Raw genomic sequence first — 16,394 nt, forward strand, 5'->3', positions numbered from 1 at the left:
CCGGGGCCTTAGTTCTTCCATTCTCTGTGGAGAAAGATCAAATCCAGTTGGATGGCTCCCTCCATCAGTTTGATCACTAGTCCCCTTTTGTCACTTGAAGATGCCATGTGAGATGCCTTGCTTCCTGAAGGTGAAGAGGCTAAATCAACTGCAGACCGGTTCCTATTATGCTAGTAGCACTTAGGCTAAAACAGCTTAAATCATATCACTGGAGGCAGCCTCCTTTTATCTGCAGATTAACGTGGCAACAGTCTATCACCTTCTTAGCCAGGAAAACCTTTTATCAGCCTCAGCTAACAGCTTGCATTAGCACCTTAAAGGACTTGCCACGTTGCCTTTAGAATGGCATGCTGCAGACAGAGTCAGCCCCTGCAGTCCAGAAAAGTGAAACCTTTTCTGAGGATGGCCACCATGGGTAATTTCTTTATCCCCAGACCACACAAATTCAATAAATTGCCTGGGGAAGGGAAGGTCATCAGCAAAGAAAGTTGACTATCCTCTGGTGAGAATGACTAAATATTCTGCTAAGATTGGGGGAAAAATTTTTTTGTAAGCACAAAAACAGAACTTCTTTGGTAGGGATTAAGCATCTGAGTTTCTCAGCATTATTCTGTGCCAAGATGCGAAGAAGGAAATGTTGACCTCCCCACAGTGGCAAAATTGGCCTCTGTATTTAGGCTTCTCTGATCAAAAACATAATGAAAGAATTCTATACTGTTTGTATCATCATAACTTAAATCTCTTCGTTGAACTCAACATATACTGCCTTTCTGCTGTGAGTGAGGTCTGAAAGCACTGTCCTTTGAATCTGGAAATGAGAATGAGTGAGTTAGTCAACATCCATATGGTAGATTGTAGATTCTTTGCCTTTTTGTTTTGTTTGAAAACAGTGCCGGTTGTAGTAACTGCCCCAAAGTAATTATTATTGCTAAAATCATTTACTTTTCTATTAAACTGAAAATGCTGACTCTGTAAGGGCCCGATGCTGGAAGACTTATTTTATAGGGTTGTTCAAAGAGACCTCTCTAGTCCAGGCCCTGTGACGGCCCCACGACTTCACAGCTGGGATGGTTCTAGGGGGGCCGTCAAAGGACTCCTTACAACCAGGTCTGCGTCCTGTGAAACAGACCAAAGGATACTTTCTTCAACTTGGGAGGCCATGGTCTGCATAATTGTCCACGTTCTGATAGAGACTGGCCACCTTGGGCAAACATGCCCTGCTTCCGCGTGCTTCTCCTTATTCACGGGGGGGGGGGGGGGGGGGGGGATGACACTTCCTTCTTCTTTCGCTCCCATTTATATGTTAAGCAAGAACAGTCTCTTGGAGAGACACACCTTAATGTATACATTTAGCATTACTGGTTGTGTTTGCCAAATCCACTCTGATGAACCACAAGTGATGCCTTTTAAATGTATTGTATGCTAACCTGTATAATTTTTTGAGAAGGCAGTTGTCTCTCGTTTGATATGAAGAGAGACAAAGGATATTGAGTAGGTTCAGTTACGGATGTCTGGCCGTGCAAAGCATTAGTGAATCTTGGGAGAAGAAAAAGGACACATATTGAATATGTACTATTACATCCACCCACTTGCCTAGTTTTTTAAATGCCTCACATTTGCTCCACGGAAACTCTGAAAGGCAGCCTTTTAAGTCCCTATTTATTATATGAGGCTAAGAGAAGTTAAGGAACTTATCCAAGGTCAACACACCTGGTAAACAGCAGGGCCAGGGCCAGGATTGGAAGCTAGAGCTACTAGTCTTGGTCCACAGCTTCTTTGGCAAGAATTAAGGCTTCTGTGTATTCCACATCTATCTTAAGTTTATAGCACTTTTATTTGCTTCTTATTGTTTTAAAATCCTCACCTGAGGACATGCTTTTTTATTTTAGAGAGAGGGGAAGGGAGGGAGAGAAAGAGTGATGTGAGAGAGAAACATTGATTGGTTGCCTTTCGTAGGTGCCCCAGCCAGGGGACTGAACCCATAACCTTTCGGTTTGCGGGATGACACCCAGCCAGTTGAGCCACACCAAAGGCTGTGGCACATTTAAGGAAACCACCTGTCAGAGTGATGCAATGACCTCTGCTGCTCCGGTTTCTGGAAACTGACCGCTAGATCAGAGGAGTTCAGAGTCCCAGAAAAGCTGTATTGTGAACATTCAAGAAACGATCACAGAAGTTACCTTGGGAAGGTTGGGTGTGTGAGGAAGGCGTTGGAGGTCAGGGACAGCCAGGGCACCTAATCTCCCAGAAGTTTCATCCCCTTTCTTCAAAGCTCTAACCAGCAGGGACAGATGTCCCCAGGATGAGGTCATCTGCAAGTTCTCAGTTAAGAGTGTCTTCCTCATGGCATTCATTTCGGACCTGAATCACCTTTGCACAGGGTTTACCAGGGGCCAGAGCCCATAATAATCAGTTAAGTACTTTTTTACTGATCTTGGAAGCAACGTGGAGAAGTAACGCCACATGCTTGTGACCACACAGCTGATGCACGTCTCCTCCTGGTTGTATTGCTACCTTCAAAGGACAAGTACCATCATCCTTTGCAGTAACTGCTAAAGCCAGCGGTTCTCAACCTGTGGGTCGTGACCCCTTTGGGGGTCGAATGACCCTTTCACAGGGGTCGCCTAAGTCCATCAGAAAACACATACACTCATGGACATGGACAACGGGGAGGGATATGATTGAAAAGGGGACAACTGTAATTGAAAAACCAAAATAAAAAAATTAAAAAAAAAAAAAAAAAGAAAACACATACATAATTACATATTGTTTTTGTGATTAATCACTATGCTTTAATTATGTTCAATTTGTAACGATGAAAATACATCCCGCCTATCAGATATTTACATGACGATTCATAACAGCAGCAAAATTACAGTTATGAAGTAGCAACAAAAATAATTTTATGTTTGGGGGCCCCCACAACATGAGGAACTGTATGAAAGGGCCGCGGCATGAGGAAGGTTGAGAACCACTGACTAAAGCACCTTCTAATCTCTCTGCGCCAAAGCATTCGTGCCCTTTGTAGCACACCCAGAAGCTAGATAAACCTATAGATGATGCAAACCACATCCTGGCACCACGCCCTCCCTCCCTCGCTTGCTCCCTGCAGGAGCTTCCCAGCATACTCAGTGCAGATTCCCAAGATCTTGACGGGGTCTGTCAGGACCCCTGGGGCTGAACCCTGCCGGTCTCCCTCATCTCTGGACTCGACCCCCTCGCTCCCCTTGTTCCCGTGCTGCTGTCTTTATTTCATTTCCTTAAACACGCCAAGCTCACTGCACGTCCTGGCTCTTTGAACTTCCTGTTCCATCTGCCTGATCTTCTCACAGATTGCTGGATAGTAAGCTCCTTATCACCAGCCACTCCAGCTCCTGCTCCTTCACTCTTGCCTCTTACCCTGAGTTATTTTCTTCACCAGTTGTTAGATGTTTTTGTTTGTCTCCCATACTGCAGTAACAACACAAGAAGAAACTTCGTCCTGTTCTTTGACCATTCGCTGTAGCGTCTAACTGTGGATGACATGTAGCACACACCTAATACATCTGTATTGGACGAACAAATGAATGAAGTTAAGCTTTGAACCCAAACCGGCCTAAAGCCAAAACCCACGTGTTGAGCACCAATATGCTGCAATTTTTTTTTTTTTTTTAGTGAATTCTTAAGATGGGTCCAGTCCTGGTCTAGAATGGCACAGAGTACAAGAGAGTAACATATAGTCTCTCCCTTTAAGATCTCTATAACTTAGCAGTGACATCAGACTCATCGGTACTTGAGATAATAAATGATACAGCCAAGTGCCGGGCTAAGAGGGTGGCACCAGAATGCAGAGGGGAGTGTCAGCAGCACCCAGGTGGTCCTCGGAGATTTCCTACAGGTGAGCTGATAGGAGGCTTCAGTGGTGGACGCAGTTTAGAGAGAGTGACTGAAAACTATCAGGCTCCTTGGGTAAGACAAAGTCTGATGAATTCACCCCAGAAAGAGTAATAACTGACAAGTATTTCAGGGCATTCCATGCTGGCAACATTTGTTAGATCCTTTTATGTAGAAAGTAACCCACTCACTCTTTACATACAAGTATAAATTTTACAGAAAACAAGGCCAATAAAGGAAGAAGAAAGGAGGAAAGGGATGAGATTTCCAGTTTTGGATGCATGGTTGGGGGTGGTGGTGAGGGTAGACCAGGACCCGGCACGCGGGGAGTGTCAGATATTGGGTGTTACATATGCTCAGGTGTGGAACTGCACAGAGCCCTGGCCACTGGCAGACACCATCTAAGAGTTTCTCAGAGGGCCGCAGCTGCCCCTCAGGGGGGACCCCCACCTCCAGTTATGGCTCCCAATGAAGTGCAGAGAAGGAGATCCCTGAGAACCTGGCCACCAGCTAGTGAAGATGACTTACTGTGCTCAGAATTAACAAGCATCCATCCATCCATCCATTTATGCAACAAGCAGTTTCTATGTGCCAAATATTTAATGTCATGCAAATTTCAGGGGCTGTAGTAAGGGCTAGACAGTTTCCTTGAGGAACTTATGTCCTATCCACCAAGAAAACCACATGCTGTGAAAAACTTGTGACAGGATAGGCCATCAGTGCCTCCACGTCTGGGTGGAATGAAGACATTTATCACATATGCCAGGCTGGGCCACAAAATCGCACCAAACCAAACCAAAACGCTCCCGGAAGGGAACGACTATGCTAATCTTTCTTTCTTTCAAGCTTTTCCCAGAAAGGTGATAACAGAAGATTTGGTCCCAACAGGGACACAGGCAAGGGATTTGCATTTTAAAGTTTGACAGATATTTATAGGCCTTTTGATCTCCCTTCTCCCCTCTACCCACCCGCCCCCAGCCTCGCGGCCTCTGCCTCCCCCAGCCATCAGTTCTCTACATTGTACCAGGTGTAATTTTGAACAATGGCTGTTCCAGGGCCGGAGGACGCAGGCGCCCTGGTGTTTTGTGCTCACAGTCACGCAGTTCCAAGATATATCAGGTAATTTTCTTAATTCCCAGTCACTGCGATCACCCCGACTGTTCCCTTTATTAGTTACCTTTCTCGTTTTGCTGCTGTTGTTGTTAAGGGAGGAGGAAGACGAGGCTCAGAGAGGTTCAATAACCTGCCCAGAAACACTGAGAAGCAGTGGAGACAGAATGAAAGCCCGGGACTGCGTGCCCCCAAGCCTATGACCTTTCCATTAAGCCCCGCTGACTCCAGCCAACAAGGCTGGTTATGACAGGCAGCTTAGCCGAGATCCTTCCTGGAAAAGGCTGTCTGTCCTGCATTCCAGTTTTCTCACTGGTGTTATGCTGGAAATAGCCCAATAAACGTCACCCTTTGATTTACTCAGGGCTGACTTGCAGCTGTCTTTTCCTTTGCACCCTTCCTGGGCTCTGAGTTCTTCCTCTCCTTGTCCCTAGTATTCCACGCAGGCTGCCACAGCCCACAGCTGCGGGCCTCGGTTCGGAACAGCCCTCTGCAGCCCCGTGGGATTTGCTGAACAGAGCTCCTCTCTGCCTCCAAGAAAGCTGGTTGGAAACAAGCTCAGAATCTCAGACCCTTACATTTTTGCAACTGGGAGGGATCCCAAAAACCATCTAGGAAACAGAGGTTCAGAGAATGTCTCATGCAAAGTAGATGGCATGAGATTTATTAGAATTCTACCTATTTGCTATGTTAAAAGTATAAGATAAAGGACACAAATCACATTAACACCCCCATGTGCTGGGTGCTTTGATCTTGTTTCCCCTTCACTACAAGCCAGTGAGGTACAATTAGTTGTTATCCTCGAGCTGGAGATGAACAGGCTCCGAGAAGTAACCCACTTAAGGTTTTACAGTAACTGAACTTGTCTGAGACTGTAGATTACTCGACCCTTCCTTTCCCATGAAGACTGTGAAGACGCCCTGGCGGAAGTGACTGGCCCGTGAAATTTGCTCCTGTGCCAAAAAGCAAGGAGCCCACACAATGCAGAGATGAATACGATCGTTCTGGGGACTTACTGAGGTCAGGTCTACGCTGGCATTCACCAACGAACCGAGTGGTATTTTCACCAAGATGGCTTCCCCTGGGAAACTACGTGCCTACCTGCAGTGTCTCCCCAAACGTTCTAAGACTATCTATTACAAAGTAGAAGAGTCTGCAAGTTCCCTTCATCCTTGGAAAATTCACCGCCCACCCTCAAGGAGGGGGCCTCCGAAGTGCCAAATTGGGGGCCATAAGAAAGTCGTTGCTGGTGCGAGTCTTCCTGTTGAGGTGGAGAGATCAGGTTCAAAGCTCCAGCTGCAGCTCCCCCACCTCCACTCCCCACCTTGTCTCCAGTCCTGAGAGGAAATGCTCCTTCTCTGCCCCCTGCTGAGGTTCCCTGTAAAAGCCTCTGGATCCTGCTGAGCTGGGGGGCAAATCGAGAGTTCGAGGAGTTCTGCTCTCTCAGGATACACTTCAAAATCATGGCAGAGGCTTCTGGGAAGGTGCCTCTCCAGAAAGAATGCCTATGGCAGCAGACATGTCCTCTGCTGAGCATGCGGGGTAGATTCCGGTGTGGATTGGGCTGCTCCTAAGAAAGTTTTTTTCTTAATGATTCCCTGTCAGCCATGCAGCTTGTGGGTCCCAGTGTTCGGAATAACGGGGGTAAGAGATGATCCTGCTCCAATGGCTTCAATCTTACCCAGCAAGCCCCAGCCCAACCTTAATCTCTTGTGAGGTGCAGCTCACAACCTATTTCTATCAAAACATCTTCCTTGGCCATCTGGCCATACTAACTTCATTCCCTCAGAAATGAGATATGCCCACACAGAACTATCAGAAGGATAGACTGTCACTGGTGGCATTTAGTTGTGCCTGGAGGGACACCTTTGATCTCAATACCTATGAGAACTTTTCTGCTTCTTGATATTATCCACCCTGGAGCAAATAGTTGACCAGCTGATGATAGTGTTACCAAAGATCCCAACATGGCATCATTCTGCTAGCTTGCCAGTAACGACATGTTGTCCTTTTAGAAAGCACTCATGATTGTTAGCGATCCATCCAGTATCTCTTAGCCCTTCTCTGAGTGATGAAAACCTTTAAAATTTTATGACATCTATACATTTCCTTACCGGTAAAATACACACAGGCACCTACACGGTGTTGTCACACACTGTATGAGACACGCAAAGCCCTTCCTGACCTCTCACAGGCTGCAGACCGCGGGTCTAGAGTGAGCACCCTAGTCCAGGGACATCACCTGGTCCCCTGTACCGCCCCCCCCCCCAGAAGGCAGTGGAGCTTCTGGTTAGGTAATAGATACAGTACTTAGGAAATGAGTGTTGCAAGTGGAATGAATTAATCAATCTAAAAGCAAGTTAGTGAGAGCAAAACTGGCTTGGTGATAGCCTGGCCCGGCAATAATGGTATTGAGTGGCAATGTGCACAGTCAGGTGGGCTTTGGATCCCACTTAGAGAAACTCTGCTGTAGATCAGGGAGGGATGTGCGGGGCTGGAGAAAGACAAGAAAAGAATAGAAAAGAAAAGAGAAAAGAAAAAGAAAAGGAGGAGAATAATGGTATTTGGAGTGCACAAATCTATTAACCGTAGCACAGGCAGAAGAGCATTTCTCTCTCCCTCCGTCACCCCTCCCCTAGCTCCCTAACTCCCCTCTCTCCCCAACTCTTTTATTCTATCTTCCTCCTTTTAATCTACTGTGGCTATCAAGAACTTCTGATAGAGCTTCAGATCACTGTCCAGAGTGATCAAAGATTAGCCTACAGATATATATCTATATCTATATATCTATATATATAGATATAGATATATATATTTTAAATTTTGTTTGCTGGAGTCACTTCAGTGGCAGAGGCTAGTCAGGCAGGAGCTGCCGAACAAGTACCTTAGATGGTCACCAAAGTGAGCAGAAGCTCCCAGAGCCCTTTTGCTCTACGTTACAGGTGCTTCTCCCCACAGGACATAGAACAGAAGATGCCAAGGCTGCCTCTTGCCCTGGATTATGGAGAACCCACTGAGGCTGCCTTTCAGAGGCACAAGGATGACCATTTACACCTGGCATTTCCAAACGCAGTTTCCTGGGCTGGGATCCATGAGTGGAGGGACCACCGCCCATGTGGCAACATGGAGGTCTAGACCTGACACCCATGGATCCTGACTCAGAAGGTCTGGGGTGAGCCCAGGAACCTGTATTCTTTTAAAATTACCAGGAAATTCTGATGGGAACTCTGATCTGGAAACCCCAGGAGGACTCTAGCACCACATTATCTGTTTCAGTCCTCCAATGGGCTGATGTAAAAATTTCCATCTGAGATCTGGGTGTGGATGCCTCCAGGCCTTCTCCCAGTTTGCTGTCACTTTTTCCAGGAAGTCTTCCTGGGTTATCCAACAGAAATCTATCTATCCATTCTCTCTCCTCCCACGACACATTTTCAGTGTCTTTATAACAGTTTATAACACGATCCCCTCTACTCACAACATCTATCCACCAGCACTATGCAATGGTAGAAGTAGCATGCCAGCCACATAGATAGTCTTTAATTTCCTACTAGCCATATTTTCTTCAGTTACAGTTCCCATCCGATCTTATTTTGTGTTAGTTTCAGATGTACAGCATAGCGGTTAGACGGTCATGTACTTTATAGAGTGGTGCCCCCAATATGTCAAGTACCCACCCAGCCCCATTACATGGTTATTACAATATTACTGACTATATTTCCTATGCTGTACTTTCTATCTTTGTGACTGTTCTGTAATTACCGACTGGTACTTCTTAATCCCTTCACCTATTCCACGCAGTCCCCTCTGTCAACCATCAGTCTATGACTGTTTCTATTTTGTTTGTTTATTTTGTTCGTTAGATTCCACATATAAGTGAGATCGTATGGTGGTTGTCTTCCTCTGTCTGACTTACTTCACTTAGCATAATAACCTCTAGGCACGCTCTTGCCAAAGATAAGATTTCATTCTTTCTTTTGGCCAAATAGTACTCCATTGTGTAAATGCACCACAGCTGTTTTATCCTCTCATCTACTGATGGGCACTTCGGTTGCTTCCAGATCTTGGCTATTATAGATAACACTGCAGTGAACATAGAGAAGCAGATAGTCTTTCAAATTAGTGTTTAGGGTTTCTTTGAATATATTCCCAGAAGTAGAATCGCTGGGTCATATTTTTTAAATGAGGCCAGGTAAAAAATTAAGTACTAAAAAAATCTTAATTTTACTAACATTTGTGTTAATGTTTGACTTGTAAACATAAAATAGTGTTTTATTTAACTCATTATATCCAAAATGTTACTTCAACATGTAATCACTATAAAAATCATCAGTGAGACAGTTTACATTTTTAAACCACACCAAGTCCTTGAAATCTGATGTGTAGTTTACACCGACAGCACCGCTCAGCTTCCAGTGGCCACATTTCAGGGGGGACAGCCACACGTGGCCAGTGGAGGCCATCCCGGGCGAGCGTGGCTCCGGTTCTTTGAGAGCCACTCTGTGATGCTGGGCTCATGTCCTTCAGATGAAGAGGTCCATCATTGCCTGGGTCCCAGATGGTGCTTAGAAAGTGTTTGAGTCGATTCCAACCCAAGTTTCTCCTAAAGAGTATCTTTGATGTTTTTTGTTTGGCTGGTTGTCTGTTTGAAGGCAGAGTGTCTTTGGAGATAAGGCATAGTATCTTTTTTTTTTTTTTTTTTAAGGAAGGGAGAAGCAAGACAGAACTGGTTTCATTTGAGAAAAGTGGGGCTTAGAAGAACCCCAGGGGCGCAGAACACTCATTAAGAGTCAGAAAGAGGCAGTGCAGCCCAAGGCACAGATGCCGGGCAACTTCGGGCACAGTACTCATGTGGCCGTGGTGGCTCTGACCTGAGTATCCACCCTCATTTGTGCAGGTCACCTTGTGCTGCCTGGAACACACTGTCCGCCAAAGGATTTGTTTGGAATGTAATGTGATCAGGTAAGTCCTCCCAAAAGAGCTACAGCAAGAATACGTTCTCAGCAAAGATGGTTTCTGAAAACAGGTCAAGCCAGTTCATACCAGGACCACAGGCCTTTCAAGAGAGTTGATTGGCTTACCTCATAATTCACTTATACTTGAGTCTGTCAGAAAAGAATTCTCTCCAAGCCAGTGCCCACAGATATACGATCGTGGCTTTCCAGGAAAGAGATATCTCCTAAGCAGTCAGAGTTCAAGGTTCTTTCTCTAGGTCCTAGGAGGTCAAATAACCCATGCATATATAGAAGTGTAAGGATGGCAGTTGGAACACCCTAGGCTGATTGTCACTAACAGTGTAATAAGTTTCAACTAGGTACCTAAGGAGGGTCAGACTCAGACTCTGGACTGGATCATATTCCCAAGTGAAGCTCAGGATATGGTGGTAAAGAGCCAGTCTTTGGAGATAACACCCGTTTCTTCAAATGCCAGTTCACCCATCTATTTGGAACATTCGTTATATTAGAAATCTTAATTCGTACAGTTCCTAAAAGGGACTTTCAGTGGTTTGTGCAAAGCGCTGTAACTAGCGGTGGAGGCTTTAGACCACTAGCATGTGACCTCAAGCAAGTTACTTGACCTCCTTTAGCCCCAGGTCCTTCACTGTGAAATGTGGGTAGTAACAGTCCCTGCCTCTTCAGCTCGTGTGCCGATCAGACCGTGAGCTAAAGTGCCACTCCATGTATGGAAAGTGCTCCGTAAGAGTTCATAACAACTTGAAAATTAAACCCAACACAATACAGGATCATTTAAAGTAGAAAGTGAGTTTAAAAGGGAGAGAAATAGATATTACCAAGTAAGTGGATGCTGAACACACATCGTGGCACGGTCAATGTCGGGCTGCAGAGGGTAATTGGAAGAAAGGATGCTGTCCTCTCAGTCCCCAGCTCCTAGTCTAGTTGAGGGGACTGTACCACTGGAGGAGAACCTTGTGCTGGCCTGGGTAGCACCAACCATAAGCATGACAGAGGCCACCAGGAAGTTGGACGGTAGTCAGAATAGACCAGAAAGAACGATTAGGATTGGGGTAGGCAATGGGATGGCAGCACTCACCGTGGGCGGAAAACCTATGCTCGTGAAGGCACAGCCAGGGGAGGAGCAGCCTGACTTACCAGGGAGAGTGGCTAGGGACAGTCCGGACCGGAGAAAGGGGGAGGAGAGGAAGAGATAGGAAGCCTTAGTGCCAAGAAAGACGGGCAATAAGGGTTTCAAAAGAGAAAATAGAACAAGGACTCCTCAGCAGGCCTGACCCCTACAACCTTGGGAAAAAGATGCCGAGATGCATAAAATGGCAACAGCTTACGTTGCGGACAAGAGATGGGAGGGGAGGAGAAGGGAGGGAATGGAGGGGAGCAGGGATTTTTATCTCTGATCCCATGGGCTGTTCGTTGACACTGCGTTCCTAGGGCTTGCCAGCTCTGCCAAGAACACTCTTCTGTAGTGTCTGTCACTCATGCCGGGGACTGAAAAGGTGGTGCAGCCCTCAAAGACTGTGGTCCATTCTTAAGAACATCTAGGACAGGCTCGTTGAGGACACTTACCTTCTCTCTGCCTGGCTGTCTCACTCATACTCGCCCAACCTCATCTTCCTATAAAGGAGAATTAGATGACATCTTCAGACTGTTTCGAGCTACAGGAAGCGAGAACACTGCGCACATACGTACGGGCTCAGTTATTTTTGCAGGATTCCATTTCCTCTGTTCGCTTTGAATCCATCTCCTGGTAACAGCTGTCTGGCTCCCTAAAGCCAGCACCAGCTGCAATAATGAGCCCGCCATTTGAGCCTGGGGATGATACATACTCAGCCCCGAGGTGCAGCTGTTCTTTAAAGCCTGAGGTCTCGGCCCTCCCCCTGGTCTGGACAACAAAGAGAGCCATTCATTAACCCCCCACATTTTCAGTTTTTGCAAGGGGGATCCCCTATTCCTTTTACCAAGGGCACAGTCTCTTAATTCTGCCATGTACTGGTAGTTTCACCATAAGGAAGCACAAGATGGACGTGATACCATTATCCACATCAGGAGGGTGTTGTGAAGTTCCTAAGATATAATAGATATGAAAATCTTCTACGAACTATAAGGTGCTGCTCCTGTTGTGGTTTTATTAAGGTCCCTTTTCCTGAGTTTAACAAGTGAAAAAATTACTGAGCAATCCAGGACAGTGAAATAAATGTTCTGAATTGGACTGTCCCTGTGAGAGGTCGCTGAAACACAGAGGATTTCTGGAAAAGGCAAGTTACTTGGCCAGGCATGAGGGACTGGTGGAATCTTGAGAGGTTAAGTGAGAGGGAGGGACGTTTGGGGGAGGGACACAGCCCAGGCAAAGGCCGGAAAAGAAAATGTGTTCAAGGCACAGTGTAGAGGCTTCCTGGAATGGGGCGGAGAATGGGCCTAGGGGCAGGGGGACGCAGAGTTGGAAGGGTCATAATGGGCCGGACCACAGACGGCCTGAAATGATGGGCAGAGACGCTATCAGGAGAGGTTCTGAAAGCACGGGGAAGTCGAGGAGCTGCAGGGGCCATCAGTCCTGCTCCCTGTTTTCTCTGGCTTGTGTCTGTTTAACAGGCAAAGGGGCCTGTACTGGACGTGCCCTGGGCTTCCAGGGCCGGGCTCAGGAGGTCTCTATCTCTCCAAGTCAGCGTTCCCCAACTTCCCTGCTTATTAAAGAAAAGATGACCTGGATTTACCAAATCCGAGTTCTGGGAGAGCGGCCTAGGAATCCTCCTTTTGAAAACCATCACTCCTCTCTCCCCGGGGTGTTCTTGTCCTCATGAATTGAGGAAATGCTGTCAGATGACCTGGGTGATTCCCCACACTGCTGCCTCTCCGGTGGGGTGGGCTTCCTATCTGCTGGGGTGGGGCGGCGGGAGGATGACTCTGCTCCTTCCTCGAAGAGCTGGGAAGGTCCCTTGGTGCTCTGCGCCTTCCCCCGATGGGACGGAGAAGACCGAAACGTTTCCTTCAGGACAACTTTTCCTTTCTTCTTTCTTGTTGCCCTGCCTTAAACTGCCTTCCTGTTCCTTCCCACCCCATGCAAGCTCCATGCAGAGCTCCAGCAAGGACTCAGCAGTCCTGACCCCCGACCTGTCAGCGGTGTCCTGTTGTCTGTACAAGGAGCCTCCTCCAACACAGTCCTTCGTGCTCCGTCCCTCCCTCCCTTTTTCTTCCCATCTTTGTCCGTCTTTATTTTTAAATAAGTGTGCTACTCAGATGCTTTGATGCAAATCAAGGGCAACTGTTCTTTTGGGTCTTTCTCCTCTGTGCATGGACCTGCTCGGTCAGCCTTGCCTAGGCACTGCTCTTAAAACTTTAAATTTTCAGTTAATATCTTTTTAAATTTTAGGAAGTACTGACAACTATAAAGAATAAGAGCATCTACCAATGATTGAATGCTTACTGTGTCTGAGGACAGTTATGAACTTTCCTTACATGTATGAATCATCACAAGAATCCTGTGAAGCAGGCACTACCGTTATCCCCATATTACATATAGAGAAACAGACAGAGAAATCAAGTTACCTGCTTAAGGTTACATAGTTAACAGAAGTAGAAGGGCCCAGGTTTAGAAGCTCCAGGGTCTGTGCTTCTAACCATGACACAGACAATCTCTCAAGAATAAAGTCAGATGAATGAAGAAAAAATGTCCTTCAATTCCCATCACCAGAAATAACCCCTCTTAAACACTTCATCACTGTCCATTGAAAAAATGTAATTAGATCAAAGTATTTTGCAATCCAGCTTATGGATTCTCCTTAGATTATATTTCTTATATTCTGTGTTCTTCATAAATATGATTTTTATCGACTATGTAGTATTCTGTCACATGGAGAGGACATAATTTACATCATCGTTCTTCTGTTGTGAAATCTTGAGGTGGTTTCTAATTTTTCATTATGACAAACATTCTTGTTCATAAATGTTGACTCTGTTTAGTTCTAAAGAATAAAAGTCGTGTGCCAAAACCATTTTTAAACCTAAAACGCATCCTAGAGACTTCAAAATATTTAAGAAATCGTACCAGCTGACTCACAAGCAGTGTGCGTGAGGGACCATCTCCTCACCTTCTGGCCCACGTTGCCAATTTGGGAGGCAAAAAATGGCCTCTCCGTGTAGTTTCCATTTACATGCCTTTGATTACTAGTGAGATGGGCATTTTCTTCCATGTTCATTACCACTCGTACTTCTTCTTTTGTGCACTGTTTATTTATGCCCTTGTTCATTTCCCCAGTGGTGGGCTGGTGTTTTTCTGATCTGTGTGAGTTCTTCACGGCCATAACTATTTGGGAGAACTCTTTTCCCAAGATTGTTCTTTGCCTTGTGTCTGCTTTGTTAGGCGCTAATTAACTTACAAATATGGAGCTCTGAATGAAAAATGATCCAATGTAGAGGCCAGGGTTTCTGAAAATAAGCAGGCTAATTATGCAGATATCTGAGCGAAACATTTTAATATTCATTTTACTACCAGGAGTTCATGCATCTTAAGCACTGGCCTTGGAGAGGGCTAACGTAACTGCGCTTTTCTGCTTTTCAGGCCGGTAGAAACAGAGGGGAAGGCTTTCCGAACAGCCTCAGTACAAGTTGCTTTCAACTTTCTTGACATGGGCATTAAAATGCCACCCCAAATACCCGTGGTAATAAAGAATCCAACTTAAAAGGGGAAGTAGGTGTAAATGTAACACATGAGTTTTTTTTTTTTTGACTCTTGCTAGCCAGTTGCTGAAGAATCCGTGTTGAAGCCGGCCAAGCTGCTTCCCCTCCCTCGTCTGTCGGGGAAAACCAGGCTATTTGCGGCTAAATGTTCACACAAGATTTTTTTTTGAACCAAGAGGAACTGCTCATATTCTCTTGCAATAAGAATCACCCAGACATCCTGCCCTGCTCTCCAGGGAGAATTAACTCTCACTTCCTCTGTTTATTGCCCTGGTTCCTGCTCTGATGTTCCCCTGCCCTACACAGTGCCTTCTCGTCTCTGCTACCCCCCATCGGCCGCATAACTGCCCATTTTGTGTGGACCTGATGACTGGACTCCCCCGCCCCCCACCCTCAATGAGCAGATTTAGTCATATTTTCAGAAGAGAAGGCGGTTTCTGTTCTGATCAGAACCTGTAGGGGTCGCACAGGCACACGGCTACCTGTAAGTGGACTATTGTCAGGGAAAGCCACCGGCTTGGCTTCCCTCTGCATTCATTTGGCAAAGAAGACTTACACAGGGCTTGGCTGTGCAGTGGGCTGATGCGCTAGGTTACAGAGCTCAGGCTTGAGGACAAAGGAAGTCATACAGGTGTTTGGGCCGGATAAGGATGCTCCTCTGATATTGCTGAGTGAAGGGCATGGAGATGAATATAATTTCAGGGCGGGGATCCTCCTCTGGAAGAATGGCTTGAGAAGGCCACAGGGGTTTTCTCTTTCTGTTCTAAAGGTTTTCTACAGGCTAGCATAATTGTCTTCTGTCTCTTGGCTCTCCTAGGAAGTGAGCCACATTATTTCATTTCTACGTTTTTCTCTTATTTTGTTCTGGTGACAAAATACATAGCCCATGAAAATCATCTATTTGCACATTACATGATGCTTCACTATTGATTTTTAAGAGGATTGACACCAAAATATTAGTCTTTGGCTTTCCAATGAACCTCAGACTCAAACTGGGAGAGTCAAAACTTTCATGGTTTCCCTGGTTTGTAGGGAGAGTAATGACAATGATATGAAAGTAACGCATGCCCTGGCTTTGCTAAAACTCTCGCAGCCTGTAACACAGGGGCTCTAGGTCAGTAACCAAGTGGGAAACTGCTACTTCTATTTCTCTTTACTAGTTCAAGCACATAGGAAGATATTACATTGCAATTAGATGTTTTCTTTTCACATGCACACACACACACACACACACATACACACTCCCTTTGCCCCACAAGAATGATCTATTTGTTGGTTGCCTGTTTGTTAGCTGGGTGCCAGGATTGTGTGATGGCATGAAAGGGTGCAAGGTGCTTAACTTAGTCCTCACTGTGTTCAAACACTGGCTCTATCCCCTGCCTGCCAGGAAGGCCAGGGGCTGGTTTGGCCAGTGAGGCTGCGTGGCTGTGGATGGGAATAGGGACTGGGAAGTATACGAGGATCAGGGCTGTGAGACCCTAATGGCCAAAGACAGCTATTGAAACCAGGGCACGCGGAGTGTCCGCACGATTAGCTTCAGAGCGGGAGGCTATGGAGACCGGAAATGGGTGCATCACTGCAGCTGACTCTGGGTGTGTCAGCCGCAGAAGTGTTGGCGTGAACTTGTGGCCTTGAAAGGAGAAGCTGTGTCCATTGAACTTGGGCGAGGTCCTTAGCATCCGAGTTTCACTTCCCCTTATGTGAGATGAAGATGATGCCTTTACCTTCCCGAACCGAATGGAGGATTGCCTGAGATCATGTATATGG

Source organism: Furipterus horrens, unplaced genomic scaffold, assembly GCF_987537825.1.
Source record: "Furipterus horrens unplaced genomic scaffold, mFurHor1.1.pri manual_scaffold_6, whole genome shotgun sequence".
Classification (NCBI taxonomy): Eukaryota; Metazoa; Chordata; class Mammalia; order Chiroptera; family Furipteridae; genus Furipterus; species Furipterus horrens.